This window comes from Podarcis filfolensis (assembly GCF_964270895.1).
Source record: "Podarcis filfolensis genome assembly, chromosome: 2".
In the NCBI taxonomy this organism is placed as follows: Eukaryota; Metazoa; Chordata; class Lepidosauria; order Squamata; family Lacertidae; genus Podarcis; species Podarcis filfolensis.
In genome coordinates this window covers 70,761,843-70,781,660 of record NC_139605.1, presented here as the reverse complement: position 1 = coordinate 70,781,660, position 19,818 = coordinate 70,761,843, and the positions used below count along the sequence as shown (strand labels likewise).

The following is a 19,818-nucleotide window of genomic DNA, read 5'->3' as shown; positions in this document are numbered from 1 at the left end:
GACTATAGTATATTATTATTATTATTATTATTATTATTATTATTATTATTATTATTATTTTACCTTTTACATATGTTTCAGGGCGATTTAAAGACATGCTATAAAAACAGCCAAAAATAGTTTTACTTTTTTTTACATCACCCCCACCCCTGAAAATAAGCTTAAAAGCAGTACAAAACAAACACCTACAGCATAGGCCTTTTCATCCAGCTGGAAAAGCTTATCGAAACAAAAATGTCTTCAATTGTTTCCGGTAAGTACAGATAGCAGGTGCCTATTTTATCTCAACAGGAATGCTGTTCCACAGAACATGTTGTTGGTATTTCACTTCCTGCACCTTATAGTTTTGCTCAGAACCCGTGCTAGACACTGTGCTTCTTCACAAAGACATGCAGTGAAGCTAACAGCCCTTCTGGCTTTATCTCTGAGATAACAGGAGCACTAAAGGTCACTGAGGATTAAGAAATTGTTAAGGATTAAGTGCCTATTACCTCTCCTTGTCCATGTCTACACACCAGCTGGGATGGTGTGACAGATGTGCTACTTAGATACACTCCTCCTCCAAAGCCTAATGATTTCAGCCTCAAAGTCCTGGTGCCACCATCAGATTCCTGGTGGCTATAGAGATCCAGAGGTGTCATCAGAAAAAGAATAAGGTGGATAAAGAACAAGGTAGATAAGATGGGCAAGGGTAGAGTCCACATGGTATAGAGGTTAGAACGTTGCACTACAGCCTGGGGGACCAGGGCTTCAATCCCCACTCAGCTATGAAGTTCACTGGGTGACCATGGGCCAGTCACCATCTCTCAGCCTAACCTTTGTCACAAGGTTGAGGTGAAAATAAAAATGGGGAGGAGGGAGAACCAGGTATGCCATCTTATGCTCCTTGGAATAGAAGTGTGATACCAATGTAATCCATTACTAAAGAACCAAGTGAGCACAGTCTTCCTCACAACGGTGTAGCATGGGTTGCCGGTGCCCAGGGCAAGGCAGGGCAAGTGTCGCGTCCCCTGGTGGACTGGGCAGCTGGGGTGGAGGCATGCACCTGCAGGATGTGTGCAGAGCCTGCACAAAGGGTGAACAGAGCCCGCCTCCATCAGACTCCTCACCTGTTGCCTCTGTCCACCCGCCCACTAGATCAACCTGCCTTCCGCTGCTCCGTGCTGGAGCCACAACCCCGGAGAATGAGGCTGCCCTTCTGCCTCCTGCCTCTCTCCCTCCTGATCCAGGTGGAGCCTCTTGCCTCTCCTTGGTTGTTAGTGCTAGTGGCGGCATCCTCCTTGTGGCAATGAGGAGGAGGTACTGCTGCCCGCCCCTCAGTCCCGTGGGCCCAGACAGGGCACAGCTTGGCTTGCCTCCCTATAGTTCTGGGCTCAATGAGGGAGCCTGTCATGGGGGGCGCCTGGTAGTGCCCCCTTAGAAATGTGTACCTGGGGTCACGGCTCCCCTGGCTGCCTCTCCATGCTACGGCGCTGCTTCCCCAACTAAGCCAAATGCCATAGCCTCCATTTCTTAACCAGACAGGGCAGGCAGGCAATTTTTAGAGTGAGTGTTCCTTTCCTCTGGCACTCTCTATGTAAAATTCCCTTCTAGCATAATACTACAGGATGTCAGGTCAGGGTTTGCTCCAGAGAGCAATCCTAGGGAGGATACTTGTTTCTGCTTGCAGCTAGTTTCATTCGTAATGTGCAGAGAGGGAGAGTCGTTTTCAACAAGGCCTATGTCAGACCAGTGCATGAACATTCATTTTTCTACTTTCTTGTTGAATCGAAGCAAAGGCACTTAGTTTGGGCTGCTGTCAAAAAATAACACAGCTTAATTTTAGGGCTAAGATTGCAATGAATTCTCTCTCTCTCTCTCTCTCTCTCTCTCTCTCTCTCTCTCTGCAATTTGACTGGATTGTTTTCTGCACCCATCTATGACATCCACTGGAAACCTAAATAAGCTGTTGGGAAGAGATGGTACTTAAATAGCTCTAATGAAGCAGAGGCTCTAGTTTAAGTTCTTACAATGCAGGTAATTTATACAAAATACTGGCAGCACTTTGGACGCATTAGCTTGATGGGGAGGAAAAGCAGGTCAGTATTCACTTGAAATATGCCTGTTATTAGCAGCACTTCTCAGCGTCTCTGCAAGGCATAATTTAAAAACAATTTTTTTCTGAATTGCACCATCTGGAAGGGGGAAAAATCAATAATATATTTACATGTGGCTCAGCAGCTCCAACTGACTATAACTTGAGTATATGTAATGTATATTGCTTCGCCATTTGCAGATATGGATCCAGATAACATACCGTCTTGGCACAGGGACAAAAAACCAAAACCAGTCTGTATTTGAGTACAGCCACCCAGGGAAGTAGTGAAGCCATCAGCCTCTGTGAAGGGAAAGTTTGCTTCCTGTAGCATCTTTGTCTTGTGTTAACCCCATTGATATCTAGGCAGTGGTGGTGGAGGGTCAACGCTTGAAGTGAGGATGGCAACAAGAACACGCTCAGACCCAGTAGTGAAAAATCAGGAATAGGGAAGAGCAGATCTGTCAATGTAGGCTTCTCTCTAGTTCGCTTTTTTCTAATCTTAAATTCAGTTCTCCACATTTCCATTCCATTTGTTTTTTTTTTGTTTTTAAAAAAACTCATGAAAATTCACCAGCATTTTCATGCCATTTTATCCTAATATACATGCTTGTATGCAATTTTTCCTTATACGTTTTTGCAAACAATCTCCTCCAATTGAAGGCATTTTCATTTTATTGTCATCAATATATGCTTCATGTTCTTTTTGCACACTTTACCCTGCTATGTGCATTTTTGTTTCGATTATTTGGATGAAGAACTCATCACTAAATTGGCAGAAGTGTGCGTTTTGAAGGATGGCCGTGGGCTTGTCCACCCTGCAGCTGTTTGTGTTCCCATTTAATTTGCATTGTCCACATAAAATTACCTTCAAATAACAATCCCCTGTAAATTCAGGTTTATTCAATTTGGGGATAATCTGATAAATTGAGGTAAATCAGGCTCCAAACAGCTTTGCCAGACTTTCCTTCTCTCTCTCTTTTTTGCTGGAGAAGGCAGAAAAGTGGGGTAATGATTGTCATACACATCCCATTTACAAGTGAAGCAGTTTGGGGGCCTGAAAATGTCCCTTCTGGGTTTCTTGTCCAGATTACATTAATTTTGTTCCTCCTTCTTCCCATGAATGTTTCAAGAGATGACAAGAAGTAGGGAAAGTGTATTACATAGACTGCTGCCTAAGGGGCAAGGTAAGTTGTTGCTCAGTGCTTCCTCTCCACTCTTATTCCATTTCCACATAGCTCTTCAGAGTTCCCCACAAAGAGGGATTGACTATTAAACTGTTCTGAGAATTGTAGCTCTGTGAGGGGAATAGGGGTCTCCTAACAACTCCTAGCACTTTTAACAAACTACACTGGGAAAGGGGCGGTGGTCATTATTGAGTTGGATTTGTTTTAAGTACTTGTGTTTTTATCTTTTAGTTTATTCTTAGAACTGCCCTGAGCCCTTGTCATGAAGGGTGATCTCTCTCATCTATCATCTATCTATCTATCTATCTATCTATCTATCTATCTATCTATCTATCTATATCTATCTATCTATCTATCTATCTATCTATCTATCTATCTATCTATCTATCATCTCCCAGGATTCCTTGGGGGAAGCCATGACTGTTCAAAGTGGTATGAAACTGCTTTAAATGTATAGTGCAGATGAGGCCTAAGTTTTACTTAGAGTAAACCCACTGAAATTAAGTTAGTTATGCTCATTAATTTCATAGAATCATAGAATCATAGAATCATAGAGTTGGAAGAGACCGCAAGGGCCATCGAGTCCAACCCCCTGCCAAGCAGGAAACACCATCAGAGCACTCCTGACATATGGTTGTCAAGCCTCTGCTTAAAGACCTCCAAAGAAGGAGACTCCACCACACTCCTTGGCAGCAAATTCCACTGTCGAACAGCTCTTACTGTCAGGAAGTTCTTCCTAATGTTTAGGTGGAATCTTCTTTCTTGTAGTTTGGATCCATTGCTCCGTGTCCGCTTCTCTGGAGCAGCAGAAAACAACCTTTCTCCCTCCTCTATGTGACATCCTTTTATATATTTGAACATGGCTATCATATCACCCCTTAACCTCCTCTTCTCCAGGCTAAACATGCCCAGCTCCCTTAGCCGTTCCTCATAAGGCATCGTTTCCAGGCCTTTGACCATTTTGGTTGCCCTCCTCTGGACACGTTCCAGTTTGTCAGTGTCCTTCTTGAACTGTGGTGCCCAGAACTGGACACAGTACTCCAGGTGAGGTCTGACCAGAGCAGAATACAGTGGCACTATTACTTCCCTTGATCTAGATGCTATACTCCTATTGATGCAGCCCAGAATTGCATTGGCTTTTTTAGCTGCCGCGTCACACTGTTGGCTCATGTCAAGTTTGTGGTCAACCAAGACTCCTAGATCCTTTTCACATGTACTGCTCTCAAGCCAGGTGTCACCCATCTTGTATTTGTGCCTCTCATTTTTTTTGCCCAAGTGCAATACTTTACATTTCTCCCTGTTAAAATTCATCTTGTTTGTTTTGGCCCAGTTCTCTAATCTGTCAAGGTCGTTTTGAAGTGTGATCCTGTCCTCTGGGGTGTTAGCCACCCCTCCCAGTTTGGTGTCATCTGCAAATTTGATCAGGATGCCCTTGAGTCCATCATCCAAGTCGTTGATAAAGATGTTGAATAAGAGCGGGCCCAAGACAGAACCCTGTGGCACCCCACTAGTCACTCTTCTCCAGGATGAAGAGGAACCATTGATGAGCACCCTTTGGGTTCGGTCAGTCAGCCAGTTACAAATCCACTGAGTGGTAGCATAGTCAAGACCGCATTTTACCAGCTTCTTTACAAGAATATCATGGGGCACCTTGTCAAATGCCTTGCTGAAATCAAGGTAGGCTACATCCACTGCGTTCCCTTCATCTACCAGGCTTGTAATTCTGTCAAAAAACGAGATCAGGTTCGTCTGACATGACTTATTTTTCAGAAATCCATTTCAATGCGTCTGTTCTGAATATGACCAACAATGAATACAATCCAAACTTATCTTTGTAAAAAATATATATACTACAATAACTTAAAATGTATCAGCATATGTCACTGAAAATATATGAACAAAAGCAAATTAAAAATGGAATCCAAAAATGAGACAGCCCCTACTCAAACCTGCCTTCAGGCAGATGTCTTTCATAATCCTGCTAGCCAAGGTCCTTCAATAAGAGATGCCATGGATCAGTCCTGGCACCTTGCCCCAGTGCAAAGGAGGTGCTCTTGGCCTCTCCATACAGATGTCGCCTACTTCCCACAAGGCAGCCTGAACCAATTACCTTCTGAGTGACATCACCATCCAACAAAGCAACCACAGCATATAGATGCTCACAAAACCCATAGGGAAATAGCATAAGCTACTTGAGACTGTCTTGCCCAAGACTTCCCAGCAAGTGTCATGGCTAAGTGTTGATCTGAAAGTATTGCATACAAAGTCAGTCCTCTGCCTTTGTACCCTGTTTTCCCATTTCTGTGCTTTGCTTCCCATTTTCTTTCTTTCTACTTCAAGACTCATAACCCTTGGAAAGCACGGGGAATTGTTTTCTTGCTCTCCATCAACTGACAAGCTGTATTCACGGTTGATTATATTATGATACATTCACTCTTTACAAGCAGTGATTCAGTAGACTCCAAACCCTATTGACAGTTGCCATAGTGAACATATTAATAAGCATCGTCAAGGAGCTATTGCAGTCCTGCATCGGTGCTAATGGTAACAGAAATGTGGAGAGCACATGGGGATCGGGAAAACCATAACCCTTTCAAGCTGGTTTCCTACCACCAATCAGTTTTTGCTTCGGCATCTGTGCTGGGATGTTTTGTACGGTCCCATTTATTATGTTGTCAAATGCTGAAAGCGGCTGAAAAACTGGGAGACGTGCAATCTGATGTCTGCGGAGAAGAGAGGAGTTTGACAGGTTTGTAATAGGGGGGACGTTGTGCTATAACAAGCCAGCAGAGCAGTAGTTGAAAGGTTGGCTGTGCCTTGGCATGGCATTTCTTCATGAGTTGGGAAAGAGGAAATGCAGCAGTTGCAGAACTTAGTTGTTATGTAGCTAAGAAGCTTTGACAGGCCAATGATAGATTAAATCATCGAGAGGACATTTTTATGAGAGGCCTCCAGATGGCAGAAGTAATGCATTGTTGTATGTCTTAGATTCATGGCTCTGCTAGAGCTATTCTCCCCCCCCGCCTCCCCCCCTTCATTAACAAGATATGTTTTCCTTTCTCTGCAATAAGACTTATAACAAGTTTAAAGAAAAAAGGGTTTGGAAAGAAACCTGAGAAACCAACTCTCAATAATGCTGGGCAACTGGGATTTTCAAACCACATTCCATTGTACACATCTTGAATTTCTTTCCTTCCTTTTCTTCCTTTCTTTCTTTCTTTGGACATATTTCTTACCTTCTGCAATAAATCTGTTCCAATTAATAGCAATTTCCCCTGCAAATATTAGGCAAAAACTCAGGTGATCTCTAAAGCCTCATTTGACTCTGAATTTCTCCCTGAACTGTGCACTCAGTAAGAAGTTCTGTTTTCCACTCTGCAGCAATCTATTTTCTCCTCTTCTCTCTGCTGATACATCCCATTTTCTTGTCATAGGAGAAATCGCTGTTGTATAATCTTTCCCAACAAGGAGCACATATCTTGTTTGAGCCTGATTACGCTGAAACGTTGAGACTGGCTTCTTTCTTCACTCCTGTGCTGAGCTTAAACTGCAGCTGTTCAGCATCTGGTTGCTACTTTGGAACAATATTGTGAATTCCAAGGGTGCTTGAAGATGTCATTTCAGTTCTACCTGTAATAAAATATATTAGGAGGGAAATGTGTCTTCTGCATAACACTGCTATGATCAATGTGTAAAAGCCAGAAGGACATGGTGAGAACAGCCACATTTTTTAAAAAACTTTTGGTTTTATTTTATTCCCCATTCAGCAGCTGTTTATATGGTGGGGCGGAGCCTCCATCCTGAAACTGACATTGCTGTTGCTTACCTGAATGAGACTGAACAGTGGTGAGGTCAAGGCCACAACATTGCACCAATGGGAGCACTGCTGCCCATCTAGTGCTCTGGCCTAGTTGTCAGTACAACCTTGCTGCTGCCCCTCCTCAGCATCACCCAGGTAAGCAGTGGTGATGTTCAGAGCGAAGCTCAATGCTTCCACAGTACCACATATGCCACTGCTGCAAGTCAACCAATTTCCAAAGGAATGTACACGTCAGGCTTCGGGGAACCGGATCCCTCCCCCGGTGGCAGTAAATAAGCAAATCAAACGAAAGGAGCGTTCTTACCAGATAAGTTATTTAATAATCACAACGAGAGACAAAGGAATGCATATATCGGACTTCTGGGTTAGCACGATCGGCTAATGGCGGATTCCCTCCGAGCTCCGGAGGGAATCGGCTGCACAGGAGCTGGGTCTGGCCGCTGCGGTGATGCGGGGACCCTCAGAAATCACAGGCGCTGAAGCCTGTGAACCTGGTGACTAGGCGGGCACCATTTGCGCCCCCCCGACCTGCGAAGGAGCCTTTTTAAAGGCTCCGGAACGGGGGACGGGGTGAGCGGCGTGGTGCTGAGAGTCGATTGCTCCTCCTGCGGAGTGAAGCCGCATGCCATGGTCGGAGAGCGCTGACTTCTTCTTGTGAACAATTGGACTCTAAAAGTAACAACCCGTGAGTAGTACGGAAATTGGACTTGTAAAGGAAATTTTTTTGTTGAATTTGGCACGATCGGGGAAGGTGCAAACAGGAAGTCCGCCTCCCCATCTTGTAAATAATTTAAAGCAAGGACTAGTTAACTAAGGTCGAGAGAATTTCTTTTTCTTCATTGGGTAAAAGATATTAATTTCACGATTTGGCAGTATAAGCATAAATAACTTTATCGGAGGATAAGAGCTAATTTTGAGAGCTGAAGTGCCACCCCCCCGGACCCGGGAGTGATCCGTGAGAGAGCCTGTTGAGGAGATATAGAAGAGTTTGACAGCTGTCAAAATTAGCTGTCAAGAAGGAAAAAGAGAACTTTGTTTCTGCTGTCTCTGCTGGAAATATTTGTTGCAATTTGGTTATATTTTGTTGAAAACAAGGAAGAACTGATACAAACTAACTTGACTTTTGGATTTGAACTGGAAAGAATACTAAGTTACCAAAATCCCTCTAGAGGGGGATTTGGGACATTACAAGAATGGCTGGAGGAGGGAAAATTCAAGCTGGGTTGGACAGAGCTTTTGTTCTCTTGGGAAAGTTACAAGGCCAAATGGATGTTTTGGCTACAAATGTTGCAACTCTGAACTTAACAGTAAATAATATCATTGAATTTGATAAGGATTTGACTAAGGAAGCCCATGCAGCTGGACAAAAAGAGAAACTTGAGAGTTTTGAGAGTGTGGAGAAGGAGACATATGTTGTTTCTGAAGAAAAGGAAGGAGGAGCTGTAATTTTGCAGATGACAAAGGAGAGCCAGAGGCCTGACATGATGGTTACAAAGGAAAATAAGAAATCGAGCCAGAGGCCTGACATGATGGTTATAAAGGAAAATAAGTACTGGATGATGAAAATCTGGTTTGATTTGGAGATTGAAGAATGGAGAGATCTCCTTATGTGGAGATCTGAAGACCTATGGATTACAAATTTGATCAAGGTGGAAGTTGGAGCTTTCGGGACAATTGGACTTAAAAGGAGTAAGAAACAAGATTCGGGCTCCACTTTTAAGTATGGAGGTCTGGCTGAAAGAAACATGGACCTTATGGGGACAGAGCTTCTCCGAGATCTGGTGTTTAATACTAAAGACTATCAAAAAAACCGGCAGAGAGGAATTGAGAGAGAATTAAGAGCCTCGGATGTGAGGTCTCCAGGCTGATAGTAGATTAAGACTGATGGACATTTGCTGGGGATCGAAACCGGGAAAGGGGGTGGTGGGGTTTGGGAATCCAAAGGGTGTATAATTATAATCTGTTTTTTTATTTTGTTTTGTTATTAGTAAGAAAATTGGGGAATTCGTGGAAGGGAATTTGGGTCGACTTTAGAAAAAGGTTTTAAGAATGAGTACATATAAATATGGATGTTTATAAGTTAAAATTGGTTTTTTCTTTAAAATGAACTAAATATAAAAAGGTTAAAAATTGGGGATAAGAACTTGTTGAACTAACAATTTGAATTGGAATATAAGAAGGGGAGGTGTGGGGAAGTCAGGGAAATATGTCATTGAAAATACGGATTGTAAACTTTATGTGTTTTTTAATTTTTTTCTTTCTTTTTTTTGATTTTTTTACTAAGATGGAAAATTTTAATAAACATTTATTAAAAAAAAAGGAATGCATATCTCTCTAAAAATGGTGTTGCTCCCAGTAAAGGTTCACTCCCTCTGTCCCCATTAACTTACATCACTCCTACATTGGGTAATCTGAGCTTGTTGCCAATGCGCTTTCTGTTCTATCAGTTTCAAAGCCTGTCTAGTCTTAGGCGAGGGGGGGGGGTCAGGAATGCTGTCCAAGGAGACTGAATCTGCCAGCTCTCTCTCTCCTGGTGTTTCCTCTTCTAGCTGTTCCTCACCCAGTTTTTCCCCTCTGGACTATGCCCCTCTGCAAACCACTGTTCTAAATCAATACTGTACTGTCCTCTTGCCCTTGGGAAGGTTTAGAAAAGGGGGGGGGGCTCCCACCATTCCTCCTACATCCAGTCCCTGACAGTACATCACAGTCAAAATGACTAAAAATGTGAAAAAGGACAGATAGTAATACAAAACTAAAAAAAAAAATCACAGCATATTAAAACAGCAGACAAAACATCTAATTCAGCCACAGACCAAACAGTGCAAAGTAGCAAATAAAACAGCATCTTGTGGGGGGTGAGTTTTATGGAGACTGTGGTGCAGGGTAAAAGGGTAAACTACCCACTCTGCCTGCTGTTGTCCCAATCCTGACTGAGCTCTCTGCATGGCTGTGTTTAAAACAAAAGCAAAAAACCCCCAGACATGCTAAATGTGGTTGTATGTAACATGTAGTTTGTCCCTTGGTCTGCCAGACTGCGTTGACTCTAGAGTACAACCACCCCATGGAAACAGTAGAAAGATGCTTTCAAATTTTCAAATACAGTGGTACCTCTGGTTAAGTACTTAATTCGTTCTGGAGGTCCGTTCTTAACCTGAAACTGTTCTTAACCTGAGGTACCACTTTGGCTAATGGGGCCTCCCGCTGCCGCCGCCATGCAATTTCTGTTCTCATCCTGAAGTAAAGTTCTTAACCTGAGGTACTATTTCTGGGTTAGCAGAGTCTGTAACCTGAAGTGTTTGTAACCTGAAGCGTTTGTAACCAGAGGTACCACTGTACTAACAAAATAAATCTTCCTTCACAGCACCAGATCTCATCTATAAAGATGCCAGTAGTTATAGAAACCAAATATCTGGCTAACGTTCTGACATGTGTGGGTAACCATAAGGAATTTGGGTGAAACTCCCAAGCCAAAAGACTTTTAACTCTGTTTATAGGGTTGGCATGGCTGTAGAGACACACAAGGGCACCTAAACAAGAGTGGTTTTTGTCCTGTTTGTGCAGCACCTCAAGTTGTCCGGGGACAAAGATGTGGGAATTTCACCCAGGATCTTACCTTTTGCTTTCTCACCTGTGCATGCACAATGAACATATAGCCATCTCTGCAATAACATCTTTAAGAAAGAGTTTATGCCACCCCTGTTTATACACAGCTAAAGGAGATTCATTTTGCCAGGATTTGGAAATTGAGAAGAGTCTACAACTTTCCCATGGGATAGTTGTGGTCTGGATGAACATACAGTGGTACCTCGAGTTACAAACGCCTCAGGTTACAAACGCTTCAGGTTTCAAACTCCATTAACCTGGAAGAGTTACCTTGAGTTGAGAACTTTGCCCCAGGATGAGAACGGAAATTGTGTGTTGGTGGTGCAGCGGCAGCAAGAGGCCCCATTAGCGAAAGCACGCCTCTAGTTAAAAACATTTTCAGGTTAAGAACGGACCTCCAGAACAAATTAAGTTTGTAACTAGAGGTAACCACTGTAGTTTGATAGGCTGAGAAGACTGTGGAGTAGGGAAGTCTGGAATTTGCAATTCTGTGCTACAAAGCCTGTATAATATTTACTTCTTATCTCACTGTGTCTCCCACCCAAACCTCAATAAGAACATTAGTTTGCCTGTTTGTTAGATTTGTAATTGGCAATAAAAGAAGACACATTTATTTTTCTACACCATCATGCTCACATCAAATGCTATGGGAAGGCTCTCCTGCATGGCTGAAGGCAAAAGAAATTACAAAAACAAGTTGTTCGTAGCATTTATATGGCAAAGCAACACCAGTGACTACAGGCAGAGAGCAAACAGCATCCATTCCTGGGAATTATAGCCAATCCTGCAGATTTGATAGCCATTGAATGTACTTGTCTATTTCATATTTTGGAAGCGGAGAGAGCACAGAGCATGGCTTTTCAGATCTCTCTTATAGATAGCTTTGTGACTGCATGTTGTTGAGCATCTTTGTCAGTCAGAGCAGCCATGAGGATTTGTGGGAGAAGATTTGAAATACCTCTCTCAATGTTCCTGGAACATCATTTCTGTTTTCTTGTCAGGGATTTCCATTTGGCTGGAATTGTAGATAAACTTAAGGTGAACAAAGGGAGGATTTGGCAGAGACTAAATCCAGCTTTACCTTTTGCTGCCTTTCTGCACTTTTTTTTAAATAAAAAATATCTAGCTATTAATATGAAATGGACCATTATTACCCGTTTCTTAGAATCTGGAGACTATTAACTTAGTGTTAAACGGAGAAAGAAAGCATGCCACATGTACATTTTCACAAAAGGAATGCTTAACGAAGTGAGCAAAACTGAAATGTGTTAGCATTCAACCCTTGTTTTACATCTGACTGCCACACAAATTGCAAGTTGGGATGGTGGAAGAACTAGGCATCCAAAGTAAAGATGAATTTGTTTTTGCTTTCAAAAATATGTACTGCTGAATGTCATACAGCAAGTATTAAAAAAGTTGGCACCAGTTGCTTTGTATTTTGGTCAACATTCTTAACTCCCTATTTTATGCCATATTTGACTATATAAGTGATATGTGGTGAGCCATCCCCATTCATTAATGTGGCCTGTTGTCACTGTTGCAGCTCTAAATTGGCAACTCACGTAGCCAGGCTAGGATATACAGTGGTACCTTGGGTTAAGAACTTAATTCGTTCTGGAGGTCCGTTTTTAACTTGAAACTGTTCTTAACCTGAGGTACCACTTTAGCTAATGGGGCCTCCCGCTGCCGCCGCACGATTTCTGTTCTCATCCTGAAGCAAAGTTCTTAACCTGAGGTACTATTTCTGGGTTAGCGGAGTCTGTAATCTGAAGCGTCTGTAACCTGAAGCATCTGTAACCCAAGGTACCACTGTACAGTAGGTGGATATATCTTTAGGAAGCCCACTTCCTGTCCCTTCCTCTGTGAAGGGAGAGAAGCAAGTGGGCTTTGTCTGCCATCTTCTAAGCTATGTTCTGGTTGAAAATGTATTGTAGGATGGCACAACTGTAAATGCAATAACAGCTTCGTGTACCAGTTGCCTTCCTTAGCTATTGATTATTATTGCAACTCACTGGGAAAACTTCGATTGTAGAAAGAAAGCAAAAACAAGTGCAACTCATCTGAAAATTGACCCTAGGGTGTGATCCATATAGGCTCAGGATTTTCCTCTTGAGGATATCATGCAGCCCCACATACAGATGTCTGACACAAAAGTGAAACTGTGTATTCTGGTTCACTCACATGGCCTGCTTGTGCTGATGCCTTCTAGCCTCACTTCTTAAAGAGTCAGTACACAACAGAAAGCAAAGTTTGGCACTCTACCCAGAAGCTGTTACAATGGGAGTGACACTGTTGCATGACATCTTCCAGTTAAAAGTCAAGAGACAGAGTGCCTCTTCTCCACACTTCTCTGCCTTTCAGCCAACTCTGAGCTGTGCTGCTCAGAAGCTCATACTTGCTCTGAGAAAATAAAAGCCTGTGGATGGGACCAATTCCTGATACTCATAATTTATTTTAATTTTATTTTTTTTAAAATAATAATCACAGCAATCCCAAAATAAGGTTTCCACATTGTTCCCCCCACCCCTGCCTCTACAACACAAACACACACACAGTAAATAGATGACAGATAGATAGATGATGATGATGATAGCTAGATAGATATAGATTCTCACCACCATATCAAAAAAGAGAGAAAAATATCAAAGTTTTATTGCAATAATGCATAAAACATAGAATAAAAAGCATACAAAAAGTTAACTGACATCAATCAACATCAGACATCAATTGTGGGAAGATGTATTCTGAATTGCCTGCATAGCCCTGGCAGAATAGAAAAGTTTTCAGCAGGTGTTTTAAAATTGACACAGAAGGTGCCTGCTGAATTATGTCAATATCCACATTGGTGCACAAGCAAATTTTATGCAAATTCATGCCCTCTTCACAATTACTATTATAGTGGTTGTGTTTCTCCTTTTTTGACTATCGTAAGTAGCCATCCTAGATTAGTGTGTCATTAACAGCTACAAAACAGGCAGAAATTATTCAGATTCCCCAAGGGATCTGAGTAAAAGCCAGATCCAGCAGAATTATTTTGAGTCTTTTAAAAGCACATAGACCTGAAAGAGGATGTGGGGAAGAGTGTCACTCTTCCAACTTCTTCCTTCAGCTTCAGTTCTTTTCAAGAGAGAAACAACCCTTACCACCTGATAGCCAAGGTTGAAAATAGGGGGGCACATGCCCCAGAGGCTTTTCAGGCACTGGGCAGAGACTTCAAGGGCATCCTTGCACCCTTAGATGCTATGTTGGTGAATGCTGAGGGAGCATACATGCAGAATAACTTGCATTTATTTAAATGTTTACCGTACTTGCTGGGCAGCTGTGTCATTCCCAGGAGGAATAAAAGTTGTAGCCATTGATAGCAAGTTATTATCTTTTCTACTGCAAATAGTGGGAACCTGATCATGAAACCATAATTAGATTTAAAACAATGGTTTTTATTCTGTACCAGGCAAGAAACATACCCAAGCACAACAGCTGTAGCATTTCCTCTTGCCATCTCATTTCCGAAATGCTTTGGTCTTTTTGCAGGTAATGAGGAACTCATTACTAGGCTCTCTTGAAAGCTTTCCAGTCACTTTGAAATGATTACATATTACTGAAAGATTACACTCTGCTTTAATATCATTTTAATTGAGGGGCATAGGTCATTATTTTAATAATGGTCTCCCCCCTGTTCTTCAAGATTTCTCTTTACCTGTACAAAACATTTCTACAATGGCCAGCATTCATATAGCATCCTCTAAGAACAGAGCTCTGTCCAAGGCAGCCGGTGATCAAGGGGATATTTTTTGTGGTAGAAGGTGATAATTCACAATGCTATTAGGCATTCAATTTCAGGGCATGTTCATGGCTCACGAGTAACGGAAAAGCACCAGATAGAGGACATTTCTTTGTCTCACACTCAGCAAAAACGGCTCCAGAGAGCACTACAGAATGTGAGTTGCACTTCCTTAGCAGATCAGCTGATGGGATTTCGTTGACCATGTTAACATTGAAGGGACGTGCAAGATATAGAATGTGATTTCTTTCCCCCTTGTTCTTTGGAATTCTATATCCAGGAGGGGCTATGTTTCCAGTGAAATGAATGTGTATCTTTATTACTATCTGGGGATTACTGGTTTAAAAAGAAAAGAAAGGGAGGGTGTGCTAAACTCAGATCGGCTGAAGCTTATATGCCCTTTAATTTCTTGCCGAGTTGTTGCACAGTATAGATAATTTATCTGAAAATAGCATGGAAGAGAGAGAGAGAGAGAGAGAGAGAGAGAGCGCACTGTTGACCATTAGGCTAGGGAGAGTCCACATAAGCAGTGAGATTTGGATGAATAAAATGGCTATGAGGCCATTTGAAAACCATGAAGTCTTAGGGACATTGAGTGGGGCAGTAGAATCAAAGGGTTTTAAATACTTTGGGAATAAAGGCTCCCTACTATTCTCATGATTTCCCCCCAACTCCCTTTCCTTTTATCCATTAGCCTGCATTCTTTCTTGTGAGATTTCAAATTCAGAGATTTCATCTCCTATTGGAAGTTCCTGTCTTAGTGTACCCCGCTGTGCAATTGCTACCCTAGCTGCTAGCTACTACTACACATCACCTCCTGTGCATAGAGTAAGAGCATTATTAGTCCTCCACACAAATTATTCCTATACACTCTAGGCCTGGGCCAGGGAGCCTGGTGCCCTCCAGATGTTGTTTTACTACAGTTCCCATTGTCACAGAGCATCGGCCATACCAGCTGGGGCTGGTGGGAGTTGGAGTCCAACAGAGGTGCCAGCTTCTCCAGACAACTGAGGGGGCCTGACGCAACACCCTAACGTCACGTGTGTGGCCCTCTGAACCTTGAGGGGGCCTGGCCTCCTAAAAACAACAACCATCAGTGGGACCCAAACTACTACCAAGTTGTGTACTAAAAGTGTTCTGGTGTTTGGTTGAGCCATTTTAATACATTGTTTTCCCATCAGCCAGACTTTCCTCCTGCTGATGTTGCACTATGCAGGGATAGGGATATCACAGCAGAAAGTGAGCCGAAGCTCAGTGCTAACCACCTGCAGCATTGCTACCAGAGGCAGGCTTGGAAGAACCATGGGGGCATGTTGTGGTAGGCCTTATTGAGTAGCCTGGGAGTGCATTTTCAGAACTGTTGTTCCATGTTCTGCAGATATGTGGAGTACCACAAGCTCATGTGGCTGTCAGGAGCCAACGTGAGCCATATACAGTCTAGCCTGTTCCTGTATTCTTGGGTTTTATGCAACAGTATCTTGTGCTATATTTTGGAATTTGACTGGGAGATTATCAATTCAAAGACATGTCTAGCATTTTTTAGATGTTGGGAATGTCTTGAAGGAACTAGGGCTGCCATATGTCCTGGTTTTCCTGGACATACTTGGGATTCCCCTCCTGAAAATGGTGTCCGGGAAGAATTTTTGGAACTCAGCAAAGTGTCCGTATAGCAGCGGGGGTGGTTTCTTGCCAAAATGCTGATTTCTTTCTCAGCGCAGGGCTGGCTCATGCCAGCTGCCTCCCTCCCCAGTGCCCTTCGACGTTGTTGTCTCTCTTCCCCTCTCTTCCTTCCTTCCATCCCATCTATCTCTCTCAGCGCAGAGCTGGCTCACGTCAGTTGCCTGATGGCGATGCGCGATAATAGTAGTGGGGTGCCCTGATGGTGGTAGTGGTGGGGGCTTCTGGGTTTTTGCTCTTTGGAATATGGCAACCCTAGAAAGAACTCTTGCTACTTCTGAAGATCTGGGAGGTAAGTTTCTTATTAGCTGCTTAAGAAAACCTTTAGCATCTTATATGAATCTTTTCTTCCCTTTTTCAGTTTCAAAGACATGTCTTTCCTGTATTGGTATCTACAACCACAGCAGCCGCTGTAACTCTGTGACGGTTTGACTTCACCCCTGAAGGCACACACTTCCATTATCTCCCAAGACAGGCTGATGCCAACAACATTACTATTACAACATCAATACATTCTTTATGGCAAATTAAACATAAAAGCAAGTCATTCTGATACATACATCTAACAATATATACAGCAAAGGTCTGGCCATTCTGTCCTAGACATTACTAAACACTAAATTCATTTAAATTGTTCTTAAGGCTGCATATTGTCCTATATTTTATTGTTTTGATATATGCTTCATTTCTTATATGAATCTTTTCAAAGACTGTTAATTTGTGCCCACCATATCCTAACTAAATTGTTACATTGAATAAGCTGAAGAGAAAATTACATTGACTTATGTGTAAGTTTGACAAATTGAGAAACATTTTTGAGCTTTTAAAAAGATATAAGAAATATGTAAAAAGAACTTTGTGATTTTCTTCTTTAAAATATCCAACTACCTGGGAGGAAGTCCCATTAAACTTTATAGGTTAGAAATCTAAGTGGGCATGCATATTAAGGCTCAATTAAAATATTAAGTGCGATTATGAATTGTTTTCTTTGTGGTAGCATCTATAGGAGCAAGCAAACAACTTTTGAGAAACCGCCTGTGCCTTGGAAGTGGTCTTGGGAGCGAAGTCCTACACACACACACACACACACACACACACTCTTATTGTTTTATTTTAGGATGCTGGTTTCGCATACTGTGTGCTCAGCACATGGATTCGTACCTGGATTTTTTGATTTTTTTTATGCAGTGAACTAATTTTTTGGTGAAACACATTTATAATCTTTGCTTCTGTGTAAAATCTGCAACCAACCCAGCATCCATAGCAAAGCACACTGTGATCAGCTTCTCTGTGTCTGCCATTTTCTTTTGCCTCCAGCCTATGGTGATGCCATTTGATTTCTCCCTCTGTCTGTGTTTTTTTAACTGTTGAAGTGACACCACTGTGAATCAGTACTTTAAGCCATGTTTTAAAAATAACAGTTGCATTGAATGGAAACGACATAATTATTATTGCCTACTTTGCTTTCTGCATTCCCGCCCCCCTCCCCACTAAACTGTGAAGATTTTCATCAGCACATCTGTGACACATTTGGAGGTAATATGCAGCACTATCAGTGGGGTGCTATAGGATATAAATGGTTACTTTGGTAGCAGTGTGCTTTGGGGTTTGTTATAGAGCAATTAAGGCATGAACTGCTAATTGTGTTTACATTTCTCTAAGCTGCGCTGTGATAAATAACTGAATTTTAAGAGACAGATACACAAACAAGTTTCCCCCAGTGGTAAACTGGATAGATTAAGTCTCTGTATGCCTGACACACTCTCCTTGTGAAGGCCAGAGCAAACAGCCTGTTCACTCTGAATAACCCATATCTGCAGCTGTATCTGCCACAGTGTGTGTTAGAATTTCCACAAGACAACATCAAAACTAATGTGGTCACATCATAGACATTCACCACATTATGGCAGTGATTCAGCTGGAGACTGATTTGGGCCTGCAAGGATGCTGTTCTCTGTGACCTCCATGGGGAAGTTGTAATGTACAGATTGTTGCAAATGTAACTCATTAACCCTGCAATACTATGTGTGCTGTCTTCTCAGAAGTAAGCACCATTGGGTTCAAGCAGACTCACTTCCAGGAAGTATATAAACCCTGCAAGCCACTGACAGCCTCAATTCAGAAATGAATTTTCTGACTACCATCCAGTATTAGGGATATTTAGCTTGCCTCACCTCTACAGTCTAGTAAATGCAGGTTCCACTGTATGTTCCATGGAAATAAGCAGGGGCCATAAGAACACAACCGGAATCTCCTGCTTTGGTTGTCGTTTAAAATTTGTTAACTGTTAAGCTGATTTTATGGACTTGTTCATTATATATTTTAATTATGGCTGCTTCAGTGAAGTTGTTTGCTATGAATTTTAAGGTAGCTGTATTTTTATAATTGGTTCGTTTTTCATATTTTGCTGTTGGCCTTATTTTTTGCTTGTGAACTTCCTTGACATTTTTTCTTGAAATGAAAGGCAGTATATAAATTCTTAATAATGATGATAGAGAATGTTTAGACCACAAGCTTAAGATGAGTCAACAGTGTGATATAGCAGCAAAAGAAGCTAATGATATTCTAGGCTGAATCAACAAAAGTATAGTCTCCAAGGGAAGTAATAGTCCCACTGTATTCTGCCTTGGTCAGACCACACCTGGAGTACTGTGTCCAATTCTCAGCACAATTTAAGAAGGATGTTGACAAGCTGGAACGTGTGCAGATGAGGGCAACCAAGAAGATAAAGACTCTGGAAACAAAGCCTTATGAGGAGCGGTTGAAGTAGTTGGGTAGGTTTAGCCTGGTAAAGAGGAGATGGAGGAGATATGATAGCCATTTTCAAATTTCTAAAGGTCAAGATAGAGCAAGCTCAGAAGGTGGTGGACTATCCTTCCTTGGAGGTCTTTAAGCAGAGGTTGGATGGTCATCTGTCATGGATTCTTTAGTTGAGATTCCTGCATTGCAGGGGGCTGGACCAGATGACCCTCAGGAGTACCATTCAATTCTACAATTCTATTATATAGTAATTTAAACCACCTTTCCCAGTATATTTGTTTATATGAATAAATCTAAGATAACCAGTTAAATATAAATTGTAATTGTTTAAAGCTTTTTGCAAACCTGTTGACCTTTACTGGCATTTCCATATTTAGCATGGAAAATCAGTTTTATTTTGACTGAAGCACAGCAGAATTGTTCATATTTATGTTAAACTCTGATATTCTTTGGAAGAAAAAACACATTGCATCCTTAATTCAGGTCATTTATTGTATAACATGCAATAATAAACTATAGTTTTGTTGCTTCTTGCCTGCTTAATTTGTTGCATGTGAAACCTACGTTTTAACTTTCTTCCATACAAGTTATGAAAATCAAATGGGGTTCATTTCTAAGCCTAAAATCCTTCCATAAGTAATACTGGGAAAGATCTGAATATGTGAGCAGAATTCTGGGAGTTGAGAATAGTTGAAGAAGAGTATTGGGCTCATCCACATTTTCACTTGAACTGTATTTTGATCATATTGTGTACCCATTAATTCCCCCAGATATGAAAGCTTTTCGCATTGTTCTGTGGTTGTGCCTTGCGAAATTTCAGTCTTGCCTGCTGAATCAGCTCTTATCAGATGTGCGGAAAATCCAAAGAGAAATTTTGCTTAATCAAAGCAGTTCAAGTGGCTAAGATCAGATGTTT

The 19,818-nt window shown here is 41.8% G+C and overlaps 1 long non-coding RNA gene across 1 annotated transcript; it reads left to right on the top strand.

Annotated features, from left to right (window-relative positions):
* The first annotated feature begins 87 nt into the window (after positions 1–87).
* LOC310753642 lies at positions 88–6,861 on the top strand. Its single transcript, XR_014543415.1, has 3 exons — positions 88–253; positions 3,208–3,261; positions 6,696–6,861. It is a non-coding gene; the product is annotated as an uncharacterized lncRNA (long non-coding RNA).
* Positions 6,862–19,818: the final 12,957 nt, after the last annotated feature.